Source organism: Camelina sativa, chromosome 6, assembly GCF_030686135.1.
Source record: "Camelina sativa cultivar CO46 ecotype springtype chromosome 6, ASM3068613v1".
Lineage (NCBI taxonomy): Eukaryota > Viridiplantae > Streptophyta > Magnoliopsida > Brassicales > Brassicaceae > Camelina > Camelina sativa.
In genome coordinates this window covers 6598801-6615808 of record NC_141885.1, presented here as the reverse complement: position 1 = coordinate 6615808, position 17008 = coordinate 6598801, and the positions used below count along the sequence as shown (strand labels likewise).

The 17008-nt window shown below is 42.1% G+C and overlaps 2 non-coding genes across 2 annotated transcripts; one reads left to right on the top strand and one right to left on the bottom strand.

Moving 5' to 3' along the window:
- Positions 1–1092: 1092 nt before the first annotated feature.
- On the bottom strand, positions 1093–1199 carry LOC147942347 (small nucleolar RNA R71). Its single transcript, XR_015560651.1, has one exon. It is a non-coding gene; the product is annotated as a small nucleolar RNA R71 (small nucleolar RNA).
- A 13762-nt stretch (positions 1200–14961) lies between these two features.
- On the top strand, positions 14962–15068 carry LOC147942346 (small nucleolar RNA R71). The gene has a single exon (XR_015560556.1). It is a non-coding gene; the product is annotated as a small nucleolar RNA R71 (small nucleolar RNA).
- Positions 15069–17008: the final 1940 nt, after the last annotated feature.

Here is a 17008-nt window from a genome sequence, read left to right as displayed (position 1 = left end):
GATAACCCTTTGTACTACAACTGCATAGGGAATTGATGCCCTGGGTGAAAATCCTACTATCAAGGAGCAGAGAGAACGCACCTGATTGGCATCGAGGAGGCTGAAGCAAAAAGAGGTAGAGACTCCAGCTAAGCTTTTCAAAGTCCTCCGTAAGATGAGCTTTGTTGGTACCCGCTACCCCCACCACGAACTGATGAAAAAGTTGGGAATCGCAAGAGATGTCGAGTTTCTTGATAACAGGATTTTCACCCAGAGTATCAACTCCCTATGCAGTTGTAGTACAAAGGGTTATCAATCCAAATGGTTGTTATGGTAGCAGATGAGGTATGATCAGAACTATGCAAGTCAAGCCAAGCAATCAATGGGTTTGATCTAACAATCCTAACATAAACAAAAGAAAGCAAATAAAAAATAACCACACGACCTAAGCACTCGATGCAAGCATTCGAGTACATGATCGGGTGGGGTGATCGAGTAAAGAAGTTGAGTATGAACAGCTCGAAGGTATACTCGAACTAGGTGATTGTGTACCTGTTCGGGTAAGGGATCGAGTTATGAATAAAAATGTAAACAATCAAGATGCGAAAGCTCTTAAGGATGAGGTAATCAATTCCTAAGTGTTCCTGACCAATATGGATGTCCTACATGCCTCAAGCAAATATTCCCTAGACAATGAATCTCTAAAATCTTGTTAAAACACTCTCGTGATAGAAACAATCAACCTTGATCACTCCCCTACCCAACTCTCGTTGGAGAAACATGACCAAGCAGGCAATACAAACTGATTCATTAATGTCAATAAACCCCTTACACATCTAATCTCTTAGGCAAAGTGAATAAATCTCTTGCATTGATTGATTCAAGCATTTCATCTACACCTCTCGATAGTAAAACACCCTAGATCTAATATTATCTTAGCCTAACGAAGATAAATGGAGTTAGTGAAGATGGATTCAAACTCCGGCTTTTCCCATTATCTTTGGCGACAAAGCACACATCTGGGAGAAATCACTCCTCAAGGAGTCCATCACCACCTGGGAAACATGCAAGAAGGCATTTTTAGCCAAATTCTTCTCCAACTCCAGAACTGCAAGGCTGAGAAATGACATCTCCAGCTTTTTTCAGAAGAACAATGAGAAGTTCAGTGAAGCTTGGGAACGTTTCAAGGGATACACCAGCAAATGCCCTCATCATGGCTTCAACAATGCTTCATTTCTAAGTACACTATATCGAGGTGTATACCCTAAGATCAGGATGTTGCTGGACACTGCAAGCAATGGCAACTTCCTCAACAAGGATGTCGATGAAGGTTGGGATCTAGTAGAGAAATTGGCTGAATCTGACGGGCACTACAATGAGGAGGATGATCGTAATATACGCTCTAATGGAGAGGATGATGCCAAGTACAAGAGGGACATGAAAGCCCTCAATGAAAAGCTGGATAAACTACTGAACCAGCAGCAGCGTGTCCATGCCATATCAGAGGAAGAGCAGTTTCTACAACAAGATGGGGAGAACGCTCAGCTAGAGGATGTGAACTACATCAACAACCAAGGAGGTTACAAAAAAGGGTAAAACAACTACAAACCAAACCCGAACCTGTCATACCGTAACCCCAATGTAGCTAATCCTCAAGACCAAGTCTACCCATCCGCCGTCCAAGGAAATCAGAGCCAGCAAAAGCCTTTTGTTCAATACAATCAAGGTTATGCTCCTAACCAGCAGTATTCTGGTAATTATAATTAACCAATTGCACCACCAGGATTCCAACAACAGCAAGGTCTGAAAAACCTACCTCAAGAAGCTGATCTACGCGTACTGATTCAGAAGATGACACAGAGTCAAGCATCAGCTGCAATGGACAATGCGAAACGATTCGCGGAAATGAGCAGCAAGATCGATTATGGGTGTGATGACATGACTGCCAAGTATGACTCTCGCAACACTAAGCTGTGATACCTAGAAGGCCACCACGACAACCAACCACCTCCAAAGATCAACCAGCTTCCATGTAAAGTTGTTCAGAACACAAAAGACTATACAACCGCCTAAGCCATCTTTCTTGATGATGACTTTGGAGACTATCTCACTGAGGACAGTGATGTTCAAGATGGGGAGGATATGCTCATTATGGGATGAATGAGTACCAGTACTACATATCCGAGTATGAACCCGAGCCCTCACCCGAATAGACTGATCAGGTTGATGATCAAGCACATGTTCGAGAACCACAAACCGATGAACCATCCGAGGCTGAACCCGATAACATACCCGATGGTGGTGATCGGATGATCCATCGGGTAGACGTCCAGATGACAGATCAACCTCAACTGCCTACGGCTGAAGAAGGGGAATTAGAGGAAATGACATCCAATTAGAGGCGCCTGCAGAGCGTATGTCCAAGCGAAAAGCTCCACCTCCTAAGCTCTTGCCACCACACGAACTTCGATAGGAAATCATCAAGGAGACAGCTCAGCTAGAGATTGAGGTTAAGGAAGCTGTCAAAGAGATTTGTAATGCAATTCTGAGGAGTGGGGTTTGTTTTGATCCTGAACTGCGAATTGAGGAAAAATTGGAGGATCCCGGCTCTTTTACATTGCCATGTTCAATAGGACTTCGGATTTTTGACAACTGTTTGTGCGATCTGGGAGCTTCAGTCAGCATCATGCCACTTTCAGTTGCCAACAAGATGGGTTTCAGCAGTTTTAAACCAAGCAGTCTATATTTGGTTCTAACTGATAAAACAATCAGACACCCCATTGGTATTCTGGAAGACTTACCCCTCAGGATTGGAAGAATAGAAGTTCATACTGATTTCATGATCCTTGATATGGATAAGGAACCAGAAGATCCACTGATCCTAGGAAGACCATTCTTGGCAACAGTAGGAGCAGTGATTGACGTGAAAAAAGGGAAAATCAGAATTGAGCATGGGGAGAATTTCAAAATGGAATTTGGCATCAAGAAGGGAATTAAAAGACCAACCATTGATGGTCAAGTCTTTTCTACCAAGACGAGGAAAAGAAGATTGAAGCATCACATAGAAGGCAACACTACAATTGATGTGGAACGTGGACATGACCTGGAAAATCTATTAAGTCAGCTTGCTAAAGTGGAGAGAATTCCTGAACCTCTCCCTCCTAGAGCCTATGCTTAAAGAGCATAAAAAGTCAATCTTAGTGACTTAAAACAAGCTCACTTGGGAGGAATTCCGAAAGGTAACCTTTAATTTTCTTTATTTATTTATTTTGCCTTATTTTCGATTTTTACAGATTTACAAAACAACATTTTATTAAAAAAAAAGGAAAAAAATATATATATATATATATATATATATATATATATAAAATAAAATAAAAAAGGAATTTTGGGGAACCCGAGGCTCTACCCGAATCCGTATCCGCGCACCTGATCGGTTCCTGCTCGGGTGGCGAGTGGAGTTCGAATTCCACAAACCCTAGCCCACTCTCGGAGGAGCCCAAGAAGCATTTCGTCTCTATTTAAGGAGCCTCAACCTCACAACTTCATAAGTTTTCTCTAAACTTTAAAACTCTCTGTCTTCCAAACTTCTTCTCTCTCCCTAGAAATCGAGTTCTTCAATCTTTGTGGACTAACCCTATTAATCTCGACTTAGTCTCTGTTTTTACCTTCAAGGATCTACGACCTACCAAAAGAAGGGGACCAGATCCACCTCCGCCGCTGCTAGAACCGGAGGTGAAGCCGCCGAAGCTCACGATTCCCAAGGAAGAGGTGACGTTCCACATTCCCAACCATTGGCTGGACGTTTCGCATCCTCAACCCGATGCTCAACCCAACCGTCCACCCGTGCTAGCACTCGAGCACCCGATCGGGTAGATACCCGTGTTCTCTCTCCCTACCCAGTAGCAGTTGCAATCCACCGAACTCCTTGAAGTAGAGACCTGTCTATGTCCGAGCGAACCGTTACTGACCCGATGGAGGTCGATTCAAATGCAGAAGGAGGAGAACCGGAGGAGATCCAATCCTCTAGGTTGATAGGCAGAGCTGTAGTGGCGAGGGGAAAGAACCCAGCCTCTGAAAGGGCTGAGAAGGTACCTGAGAGAGCAGCGGAAGAAGAAGATCGAGACACGGAGGAGGAGAGCCATGACTGAGAGGAGGAGCAGAGAGAACGCACACTCCTGGCTTCGTGGAGGCTGAAGCAGAAAGAGGTGGAGACTCCGACCAAACTCTTCAATGTCCTCTGTAAGATGAGCTTTGTAGGAATCCGCTACCCTCACCGTGAAACAATGAAGCAGTTGGGGATCGCTAGAGATGTTGAATTCCTTTAAGATATGTGCCACCTATGCCAGATGATGCGAACTAACCTCGAAGCTTATGAGGAGGATACAGTTCACTTCCTCTCCACGCCGCGACTTCACTACTTTGAAGACCACCCGACCCTACTACCCGATGGGGGGATCGGGTTCATCACCTTCTCCAAGCGCAACAAGGAATACCGACTCACCTACAATGAGATGGAGAAGTTGTATGGTTTCAAGGCTAGGAGTGGAGAGAACATGGAGTTGAGCAAGGATAAGATGAAGTCTCTATGGCTGACAATAGGATATAAGCTTCCCTACAAGTCTACAAGCTCCAAATCTGCTCAAATAAGGAGCCCTGATTTGAGTTAATTTCACAAGTCTCTAGCTTGTACCTTATTCGCTAGGAAGGAGACTGGGAATGTGAACGATCATGAGCTCCAACTGCTAGACATTTCCTTGTGTAGAGTGTTAGATAATGCTAGGGATGGTAAACCACTGATAGGAGATGTTGCGGATACTAGCATGATCTTTGTGCTGCTCGATCAGTTCATTTACCTGAAGTCTTGGGCTATGAAAACCGAGAGGAGAGAGGGAGGTGGAGAGATCTCCATAGGAGGTTCGGTCACGCCAATTTTGGTAGCTTGCGATGTGCCCCTAAAGGGAGTGGTTCATGAGCCGAGATGGCTAGACATCGACTACCTCACATTGGTGAGGTTCCTGGCTTATGAGAAGCCAAATGAGATGTTGCTCTTCAGGTTTGTTCATATGGTAGTCGGAGCTACTTAGATGATCCTGCCCAACGTCGTGTGAACCAAAGTCAGGCTAGGGGAAAACATAGACTTCACACTGCCATTGGAGGCGCTGTACAACCCTAAAGAATAATCTGAAGTTGAGGGAGAGCAAGCAGAGCAAAGACAGGGAGATAACTCGGAAGACTATTAATTTGACGAGTATGTTTGCTCTCAATAGCAACATGTTTGAGTGAGAGAACCTCACAAAAGAATCGGGTGGTTGAAGAGGATGAACAAGTTTTTGGCAAGGAAGGTAAAAGACCTCACTTGCTCAGTGAAGGTGATGGGAGGACAGATCAAGGAGCTGCAAGACAAGGCAAGCGGTGCCTCAGCTTCCACTTCAGCCTATGCACCCACATGGATGGGGAGGAGCGGACCATTAGGAGGAATCCCAGGATTAGCACCCCCAGAGCCCCACAGGGCATCCTCCTACAAGCCCCAAGCAGATGAAGATGTCACCAGACCCGATAGATCGCGGAGAAGCCACTCGGACGCCTATCCAACACCTAACCCGATGGGGTACATGATGCCCTATTCGATGCCCCAGCAGAGCAACCAATCGGGTGGCCACTCAGGTACCTTCCCTCTGCCTTACCAGATGCCTTACCAGATGCCATATCATATGCCATATCATATGCCCTACTTGATGCACCCTGCAAGCGGATATATGGGTGAACATTCCGAACCTCTTCCACCATGTACGTCGAATTACCCAATGCCCTACCCGATGAGCTACCCGACAGCATACCCGATCAACCCCTCGGATGATGGTCTGAGCAGATCGTCCGTGCGAATAACCGAGCTCTCTGATGAGCGAATCCCGGCGCCTGCTGAAGTCGGTGACGATCCAGGGTACACATTGGCGGGCATGGAGGCGGCCACAACCTCCTTCTTCACCAACCCATGAGGTACCACTTTCATCCAAACCATTGTTAATACCATTGCATTTCATTTTGTTTCATTTTATGTGATTCTCAGATTTTTTTTTTCAGACTTTCATTTACACAAGGGACTTTGTAATTTAAGTTTGGGGGAGGGTCTGAGAATGTACATAACATTGTGTTTTATTTTCTTATTTCAAATTTTTGCATGCTAGTTTTATTCATTTGAGTCTACATCTACTTGCATAAAAAACCCAAAAAAAATTGAAAATTTTGAAAAATAAAAAAAGAGTGTTAATATAGTTGCATTTCTATATTAGGATTGCGTCTAGATTGCTTCATATAGGATTGTTGCCTATGAATTTTAGGAGACAATGATTAAATCTACCTTGTTGAAAGCCAAGTTTTAGGATTGAAGCTACAGCCCTTAATCACAGTTCATTGTTCCTAGATCAATCTTTGGAAAAAAATAAAAAATATTTGTTTAAAACCTTTTGTCGTTTGAAAGCTTCCTCCACTTGTTTGAATATTGAATCATCTCTATACTATTGGACTTAACCTGAACTTAAATTGTCTTGCTTATGGAATTTGAATACTTGCTCATGGTAACTCTAAAATCGGGCTAACACTCTATTTTTACCAATCTTTTCGTTTAACCTGATTCGTATTAAACTACCCTTGAACCCAAACCTTTTTTTCAAACCTTGTATTGAATTGTTGAGTGAGACCTTTTCATTGTGCTATAGGTTGTGAAACCTTGAGAGTATTGAGAACTAGAAAGAACTGGCTCTTGATTTAGCTAAGTTAAAATTATTTGAACTAGCTATTAGGATCGGTTTTGAAAGATAGGTGGTTAGCATGATTATTTGGGGTTGGGTTGAGGAATAAAAGAGAAATTAAAGAAGAAAGTCTCTAAGGTTCAATTCAATTAGCTCTAAGTCTCTAAAAAAAAGAGAAAAAGAGAAAAAGATCTTGCTATAGTCTCCTAGAAAAGAAAAAAAAATAAAAAAAATAATAGGAATATTATTAGGAGTTTAGCAAAGAAAAAAAAAGAAAAAAAAAGAGCTAGATGTCTAAAGTTTAGAACATAGGGATTATAAAAAATAAGAGTTAAAATCAAGGATGTGGGTAGTTTTATTTTAGGCGGTTTGATAAAAAAAAAGGAGTGAATGAGAAAATGGTAAATTATCAAGAGTTATGCTTTGTATGCCCTAATTGTTCTCAATCTTAGATAGTTTTCACAACTGTCTAGCATTCCTTCTTTTGAGAAGAAACCACCTAAAGATATTGTTTGAAACCACCCTACCAAAAGCCTTACCCTTGAAACCGATTGAGCTTGATTCACCTTCCATTTGCAAGAATTCGCCAAACAATTTAATGAATGTGAAAGAGATGTTCTTTGGAATTGCAAGTCTTTTCTATAAGTTGAAGGTTGAACTAGATCGATGCATGGTGATGATCTTAGCACCATTAAACTATCTTAGATGTTTATGTTTTATAAATTCTCTTCTAGATTGATGTTCTTAATGCTATCAACAGACCGAGAGGTTGAGATTAAATCTAGGGTGTTTTACCATCGAGAGGTGTAGATGAAATGCTTGAATCAATCAATGCTAGAGATTTACTCACTTAGCCTAAGAGATTAGATATGTAAGGGGTTTATTGACAATAATAAATCGGTTTGTATTGCCTTCTTGGTCATGTTTCTCCAACGAGAGTTGGGTAGGGGAGTGATCAAGGTTGATTGTTTCTATCACGAGAGTGTTTTAACAAGATTTTAGAGATTCATTGTCTAGGGAATATTTGCTTGAGGCATGTAGGACATCCATATTGGTCAGGAACGCTTAGGAGTCGATTACCCCATCCTTAGGAGATTTTGCATCTTGATTGTTTACATTTTTATTCATAACTCGATCCCTTACCTGAACAGGTACACGATCACCTGCTTCGAGTATACCTTCGAGCTGTTCATACTCATCTTGTTTACTCGATCACTCCACCCGATCCTGTACTCGAATGCTTGCATCGAGTGCTTAGATCCTGTACTCGAATGCTTGCATCGAGTTCTTTTGTTTATTTTAGGATTTTTAGATCAAACCCATTGATTGCTTGGCTTGACTTGCATATTTCTGATCATATCTAATCTGCTAGCATAACAACCATTTGGAATGATAACCCTTTGTACTACAACTGCATAGGGAATTGATGCCCTGGGTGAAAATCCTACTATCAAGGAGAAGAGAGAACGCACCCGATTGGCATCGAGGAGGCTGAAGCAAAAAGAGGTAGAGACTCCAGCTAAGCTTTTCAAAGTCCTCCGCAAGATGAGCTTTGTTGGTACCCGCTACCCCCACCACGAACCGATGAAACAGTTGGGAATCGCAAGAGATGTCGAGTTTCTTGATAACAGGATTTTCACCCAGGCTATCAATTCCCTATGCAGTTGTATTACAAAGGGTTATCAATCCAAATGGTTGTTATGCTAGCAGATAAGATACGATCAGAACTATGCAAGTCAAGCCAGACAAGAAATAGTTTTGATCTAACAATCCTAAAAGAAATAAAAGAAAGCAAATAAATGAGAACCGCACGACCTAAGCACTCGATGCAAGCATTCGAGTACAGGATCGGGTGGGGTGATCGAGTAAGCAAGAAAAGTATGAACAGCTCGAAGGTATACTTGAAGCAGGTGATCGTGTACCTGTTCGGGTAAGGGGTCGAGTAATGAATAAATATGTAAGCAATTGAAATACAAAAGCTCCTAAGGATGGGGTAATCGACTCCTAAGTGTTCCTGACCAGTACGGATGTCCAACATGCCTCAAGCAAATATTCCTTAGACAATGAATCTCTAAAATCTTGTTAAAACACTCTCGTGAAAGAAACAATCAACCTTGATCACTTCCCTACCCAACTCTCGTTGGAGAAACATGACCAAGCAGGAAATACAAACCGATTCATTAATGTCAATAAACTCCTTACACATCTAATCTCATAGGCTAAGTGAGTAAATATCTAGCATTGATTGATTCAAGCATTTCATCTACACCTCTCGGTGGTAAAACACCCTAGATCTAATCTCACCCTCTCGGTTTGTTGATAGCATTAAGAACACCAACCTAGAAAGGAATTTATAAAACATAAACAACCAAGCTAAAACATCCTAACCGATCAAGAACACAAAATCTTCTATCCCATCCCTAGAAACTTTGTTCCACTACTCAGATTCCATTGCAGAAAACATAAAAGCAAAGACAAATGAAAATTGCATTGTATTAAAAGATAAAATAGAAACAAAGAGTACAAGAGTAGAAATCTAGAAAGATAGCAAAAATGTGAAATAAATCCTAACAAAGTAGAGAAAAAGTGATTGAGTCGCTCAGAATCTCTCTCAGAAGCTCTCGCTCTCTGGTTTGAGGGTCTGCGGCGTGCTAGGGCGAGAGGAAGAAGAGGGGGGTTTATATATGGAAACCCATTAACCCTAGCTTCCCAGTCCTGCCCGAGGGTCTGCTCGATGAGGTGCACAAGGATGAGCTCAGGTTGCTCTTCGGATAGGTCTTCGGATTGTTCTTCCTGTTCTTGGATCCTCTTCGATCGGGTTGGTGTTCGGACTGTTCTTCCTGTTCAATAGCTCTTTCGGGTACATGCTCGGATTTGACCTTCTTTCTCCCCATTTTAGGCTCTGAAACACATGTTTTCATCCAAAATATGCAAATGCAAGAATGCAACACCCTAAATGGCCTAAATGCGAAATCCCACAGTTAATGACCTAAAAATGCTAAGGTTAGGGTAAAAACAATGCAAAATATGGATAAAAAAGGACGCTTAAAACATGTAAATTAGACAGTTATCAGACCCCCAAACTTAAATCTTGCTAGTCCTCTAGCAAGGAAGTAGGAGGAAGAGGTTAGAAATGGGACTCATAACCTTATGAGCTAAGCGAAGGCTTCAAGCTATAGTCCTTAAAGATAGTTTAATGGTGCTAAGATCAATCAACATACTTACAAATATTTTTCTATGCTTATCACCATGCATCGATCTAGTTCATCCTCCAACTAAAACTAAAGACTTGCAATTCAAAAGAACATCTCTTTCACATTCATTCAAGTATTTGGTGAATTCTTGCAAATGGAAGGTGAATCAAGCTCAATCGGTTTCAAAGGTAAGGATTTTTGGTGGGTGGTCTTAAACAATTTCTTTGGGTGGCTTACTCTCAAAAGAAGGAATGCTAGACAGTTGTGAAAACTATCTAAGATTGATAACAATTAGGGCATACAAAGCTTAACCCTTTTCTCATTCACTTTCTCTTTTTTTTTTCTAAACTACCCACATTCTTGATTTTAACACCCTTTTTTATTAATCCCTAAGGTCTAGACTTTAAACATCTAGCTCTCTTTTTTTTTTCTTTTTTGTTCTTTGCTAAACTCCTAATGATATTGCTATATTATCATTTTTTTCTTTTTCTTTTCTAGAAGACTATATCAAGATCTTTTTCTCTTCTCTTTTTTTTTTTACTTAGAGACTTAGAGCTAATTGAATCGGACCTTAGGGACTTTCTTCTTTAATTTCTCTTTTATTCCTCAACCCAACCCCAAGTAATCTTGCTAACCACCTATCTTTCAAAACTGATCCTAATAGCTAGTTCAAATGATTCTAACTGAGCTAAATCAATGAAAAGGCCTCACTCAACAATTCAATACAAGGTCTGAAAGAAAGGTTTGGGTTCAAGGGTAGGGAAAAACGAATCGGGTTAAGCGAAAAGGTTGGAGAAAATGGAGTGTTAACCCGATTTTAGAGTTACCATGAGCAAGTATTCAAATTCCATAAGCAAGACAATTTAAGTTCAGGTTAAGTCCAATAATATAGAGATGATGCAATGTTCAAGCAAGTTTCACACAAGTGGAGGAAGCTTTCAAAAGACACAAGGTTTTAAAAGAAGATTTTTCATTTTTTTCAAAGATTGATCTAGCAACAATGAACTGTGATAAATGGCTATAGCTTCAATCCTAAGGTTTGGCTTTAAACAAGGTAGTTTTAATCATTGTTCCCTAAAATGCATATGCAACAATCCTATATGAAGCAATCTAGACTCAATCCTAATATGAAATTGCAACTACATGAACACTCTTTTTTTTTTTTTTTTTTCAAATTTTTCAAATTTTTTTGGGTTTTTTTTTATGCAAATAGATGCAGAATCAAATTGATAAAACTAGCATGCAAAAATTTGAAATAAGAAAATAAAACACAATGTTATATACATTCTCAGACCCTCCCCCAAACTTAAACTACATAGTCCCTTGTGTAAATAAAAGTCTGAAAAAGAAATCTGAGAATCACACAAAATGAAAGAAAACAAAATAAAATGCAATGGTATAAACAATGGTTTGGATGAAAGTGGTACCTCATGGGTTGGTGAAGAAGGAGGTTGCGGCAGCCTCCATACTTGCCAAGGTGTACCCTGGATAGTCACCGGCTTTAGCAGGCGCCAGGATTCGCTCATCAGAGAGCTCGGTTATGCGCACGGACGATCTGCTCGGATCAGCATCCGAGGGGTTGATCGGGTAAGGTGTCGCGTAGGTCATCGGGTAGGGCATCGGGTAGTACGAAGGGTATGGTGGGAGAGGTCCGGAATGATCACCTGTATAGCATCGAGTAGGGCATCATATATGGCATCTGGTAAGGCATAGGGAAGGTAACTGAGTGGTCACCCGATTGGGTGTTTGGCTGGGACATCATATAGGGCATCGTGTACCCCATCAGGTTAGTCGTCGGATAGGCATCCGAGTGGCTTCTCCGCGATCTATCTGGTCTGGTGACATCCTCCTCTGCTTGGGGCTCATAGGAGGATGTCTTGTGGGGCTCTAGAGGTGCTAATCCCTGGATTCCTCCTAATGGTCTGATCCTCCCCATCCATGTGGGTGCATAAGCCGAAGTGGGATCTGAGGCACAGCTTGCCTTGTCTTGCAGCTCCTTGATCTGTCCTCCCACCACCTTCACTGTGCCAGTGAGGTCTTTTACCTTCCTTGCCAAAAACTTGTTCATCCTTTTCAACCACCCGATTTTTTTGTGGGCTTCCCTTACTCCAACAGGTTGCTTTTGAGAGCAAACATACTCATCAAAATCATAGTCCTCTGATTCACTCCCCTGTTCTTGCTCTTTTGACTCTCTCTCCTCAGCCGATGATTCTTCCTCAGGGTTGTACAGCTCTTCCAATGATGGCATAAGGTCTATGTTTTCTCCTAGACGGATTTTGGTGCACACGACGTTGGACAAAACCATTTGAGCAGCTCCGACTGGCGGATGAACAAACCTGAATAAGAACATATCGTTTGGCCTCTCATAAGCCAAGAATCTCGCCAAGGTGAGGTAGTCGATATCTAGCTATCTCGGCTCATGAACCACTCCTTTCAGGGACACATCACAACCTACCAAAATTGGTTTCACTAAACCTCCTATGGAGATCTCTCCAGCTCCATATCGCCTCTTGATTTTTCATTGCCCAGGATTTCAGGTATAAAAATTGGTCAAGCTGCACAAAAACCAGGCTAGTGTTCGCAACATCCCCCTCTAGAGTTTTACCATACCTATTACTATCCAAGACCCCACACAAGGCAATATCTAGCAGCTGGAGCTCATGATCATTCACATTTCCAGTCTCTTTCCTAGCAAATAAGGTGCAAGCTAGAGACTTGTGGAAGTACCTCAAAACGAGGCTCCTTATTTGAGCGGATTTGGAGCTTGTAGACTTGTAAGGGAGCTTATCTCCTATTGTCAGCCATAGGGACTTCATCTTATCCTTGCTCACCACCATGTTCTCTCCACTCTCAGCCTTAAAACCATACAGCTTCTCCATCTCTTTGTAGGTGAGTCGGTATTCCTTGTTGCGCTTGGAGAAGGTGATGAACCCGATCCCCCCATCGGGTAGTAGGGTCGGGTGGTCTTCAAAGTAGTGAAGTCGCGGCGTGGAGAGGAAGTGAACTGTCTCCTCCTCATAAGCTTCGAGGTTAGTTCGCATCATCTGGCATAGGTGGCCAAGTGAGCTTGTTTTAAGTCACTAAGCTTGACTCTTCATGCTCTTCAAGCATGGGTTTTAGGAGGGAGAGGTTTTGGAATACTCTCCACTGTAGCAAGCTGATTCAATGGATTTTCCAAGTCTTGTCCAGGTTCCACAGCAAATGTAGTGTTGACTTCTTCAAGATGCTTGACTGTTCTTTGCTTTGTCTTAGTGGAAAAGACTTGACCATCAATGGTTGGCCTTTTAATTCCTTTCTTGACGTCAAACTCCATCTTGAAATGCTCTCCATGCTCGATTCTGATCTTGCCTTGTTTTACGTCAATCACTGCCCCTACTGTTGCCAAGAATGGTCTCCCTAGGATTAGTGGATAGTCTGGTTCCTTATCCATATCAAGGATCATAAAATCAGTAGGAACTTCCACTCTTCCAATCTTGAGAGGCAAGTTCTCCAGGATACCAATGGGATGTTTGATTGTTCTATCAGCTAGAACCAAATACAGACTACTCGGTTTAAAACTGCTGAAACCCATCTTATTGTCAACCGATAGTGGCATGATGCTGACTGAAACTCCCAAATCACACAAGCAGTCCTTGAAAATTCTAAGGCCTATTGAACATGGCAGAGTAAAAGAACTAGGATCCTCCAATTTCTCCTAGATTCGCAGTTCAATATCTAAGCACACTCCACTCCTAAGAATTTCATACCCAATTTCCTTGACAGCTTCCTTAACCTCAATCTCCAACTGAGCTGCTTCCTTTTCGATTTCCTCTTGAAGTTCATGTGGTGGCAAGAGTTTAGGAGGTGGAGCTTTTCGCTTGGCCATACGCTCTGCAAGTGCCTCTAATTGGATGTCAAGAGCGGTGTTGAACCTTTCCTCTAGTTCCCTTTCTTCAGCTTGAGGGTGTTGAGGTTGATCCGTCATCTGAACGTCTACCCGATGAATCATCCGATCACCATCATCGGGTGTGTCTTCGAGTGCAGCCTCAGGTGGTTTTTCGGTTTGTGTTTCTCGAACCAGTGTTCAATCATCAACTCGATCAATCTCCTCGGGTAAAGGCTCGGGTTCATATTCAGATATGTAGTACTGGTACTCACTGTCCTCAGTGAGGTAGTCCTCATAATCATCAGCAAGGAAGATGGCTTGGGCAGTGGCATAATCATTTGGGTTCTGAACAGCTTTACCTGGAATCTGGTTGATCTTTGGGGGTGGTTGGTTGTTGTGGTGGCCCTCCAAGTACCTCAGCCTAGTGTTGAGGGAATCATACTTGGCATTCAAGTCGTTGTATCCAGAATCGATCTTGTTGCTCATTTCCGCAAAACGTTTTGCATTGTCCATAGCAGCGGATGTTTGGTTTTGTATTATTTGCTGAATTAGGTCGCGGAGGTCAGCTTCTTGGTTTTGGTTCAGCTGGCCTTGTTGTTGTTGGAATCCAGGTGATGAAATAGGTTGTTGGTAGTTACCAGAATATTGCTGCTTAGGAGCATAGCCTTGATTGTATTGGACAAAAGGCTTTTGCTGGACCTGGTTCCCTTGAACAGCGGATGGGTAAATTTGGTCTTGAGGACTTGCGACACTCGGGTTACGGTAGGATATATTCGAGTTCGGTTTGTAGTTGTTGTACCCTTTGTTGTAACCTCCTTGGTTGTTGATGTAGTTCACATCCTCTAGCTAAGCATTCTCCCCATCTTGTTGCAGAAACTGCGCTTCCTCTGAGATTGCATTGACCTCCTGCTGCTGGTTGAGGAGCCTATCGAGCTTGTCATTAAGGGCTTTCATGTCCCTCTTGTACTTGGTGTCTTCCTCTCCAGTAGATCGCACAATGCGATCGTACTCCTCATTGTAATGCCCATCAGATTGAGCCAAGTTCTCCGCTAGATCACAACCTTCATCAACATCCTTGTTGAGGAAGTTACCATTGCTTGCGGTGTCCAGCAACATCCGTATTTTAGGGACTACACCTCGGTATAGTGTACTTAGCAAAGAAGCATTGCTGAATCCATGATGAGGGAATCTGGTAGTGTATCCCTTGAAACGTTCCCAAGCTTCACTGAACGTCTCATTGTTCTTCTGAACAAAGCTGGAGATGTCATTTTGCAGCCTTGCGGTTCTAGAGTTGGAGAAGAATTTGGTTACAAACGCCTTCATGCATGCTTCCCAAGTGGTGATGGACTCCTTGGGGAGTGATTTCTCCCAGACTTGTGCTTTGTCTCCCAAAGAGAATGGGAAAAGATGGAGTTTGAATCCATATTCACTAACTTCATTTATCATGGTTAGGCTACAGAGCCTGTCAAACTCATCCAAATGGTCTAATGGGTCCTCCATTAGCAATCCATGAAACTTGTTGCTTGTATCATCTGGATGAGACTACTCTTGATCTCAAAATTGTTGTTCTTGGCAGAAAGTAGCACAATGCCATTCCTTTGAGTGTGAGTAGACGGAGCATCTCCTGCTCCTATGTTGGTCCTTGCTTGAGGAGCTGATGGACCGTTCTGAGTGTTCATTGTCTCCTTAATTGTTGCTGGTTGCAGTTGTTGAACTTGTTGTGGACTGGGTAACCTTGGTCTGTCGATGTTGTCGATGAAAGGACTCAAGTTCTGGCTACCCTTGGATCGTGTTTGCATGCACAATCAACTGACCGAGTAAGTACACGAAGGTCAACTTGATCCAGGTGATCGAGTGACAGGGTGGGTGGGTGATCGGGTTGCACCTGAAATGCAAAACAAACAAGCACAAAAGTATAAAATATAACTTGATCTAGCAAGTGCTGAAATCATAAACATAACAAATTAAATTCAACCAAATGGCAACGACGCCAAATTGATAACAAGATTTACACCCAGGGTATCAATTCCCTATACAGTTGTAGTACAAAGGGTTATCAACCCAAATGGTTGTTATGCTAGCAGATAAGATATGATCAGAACTAAGCAAGTTAAGCCAGGCAAGAAATTGTTTTGATCTAACATTCCTAAAAGAAATAGAAGAAAGGAAATAAATGAGAACCACACGACCTAAGTACTCGTTGCAAGCATTAGTGGATCGGTGGGTGATCGAGTAAGTAAGAACAGTATGAAAAACTCCAAGGTATACTCGAAGCAAGTGATCGTGTACCTGTTCGGGTAAGGGGATGAGTGATGAATAAAAATATAAGAAATTAAAATACGAAAGCTCCTAAGGATGGGGTAATCGACTCCTAAGTATTCCTGACCAGTACGGATGTCCTACATGCCTTAGACAATGAATCTCTAAAATCTTGTTAAAACACTCTCGTGATAGAAACAATCAACCTTGATCACTTCCCTACCCAACTCTCGTTGGAGAAACATGACCAAGCAGGCAATACAAACCGATTCATTATTGTCAATAAACCCCTCACACATCTAATCTCTTAGGCTAAGTGAATAAATCTCTAGCATTGATTGATTCATGCATTTCATCTACACCTCTTGGTGGTAAAACACCCTAGATCTAATCTCACCCTCTCGGTTTGTTGATAGCATTAAGAACACCAACCTAGAAAGGAATTTATAAAACATAAACAACCAAGCTAAAACATCCTAACCGATCAAGAACACAAAATCGTCTATCCCATCCCTAGAAACTTTGTTCCACTACTCATATTCCATTGCAGAAAACATAAAAGCAAAGACAAACGAAAAAGGATGCTTAAAACATCTGGTTGGTGTTCGGACTGTTCGGACTGCTCAATAGCTACTTCGGGTAAATGCTCGGATTTGACCTTGTTTCTCCCCATTTTAGGCTCTAAAACACTTTTTTTCATCCAAAATATGCAAATGCAAGAATGCAACACCCTAAATGCAAAATCCCACAGTTGATGACCTAAAAATGCTAAGGTTAGGGTAAAAACAATGCAAAATATAGACAAAAAAAAGGATGCTTAAAACATGTAAATTAGAGAGTTATCATTTCTCTTCGACATGTGCCGCCTGGGCCAGATGATGCGGACCAACCTCAAATCTTATGAGGAGGAGACGGTTCACTTCCTTTCCACGCTGCGGTTACAATACTTTGAAGACCAC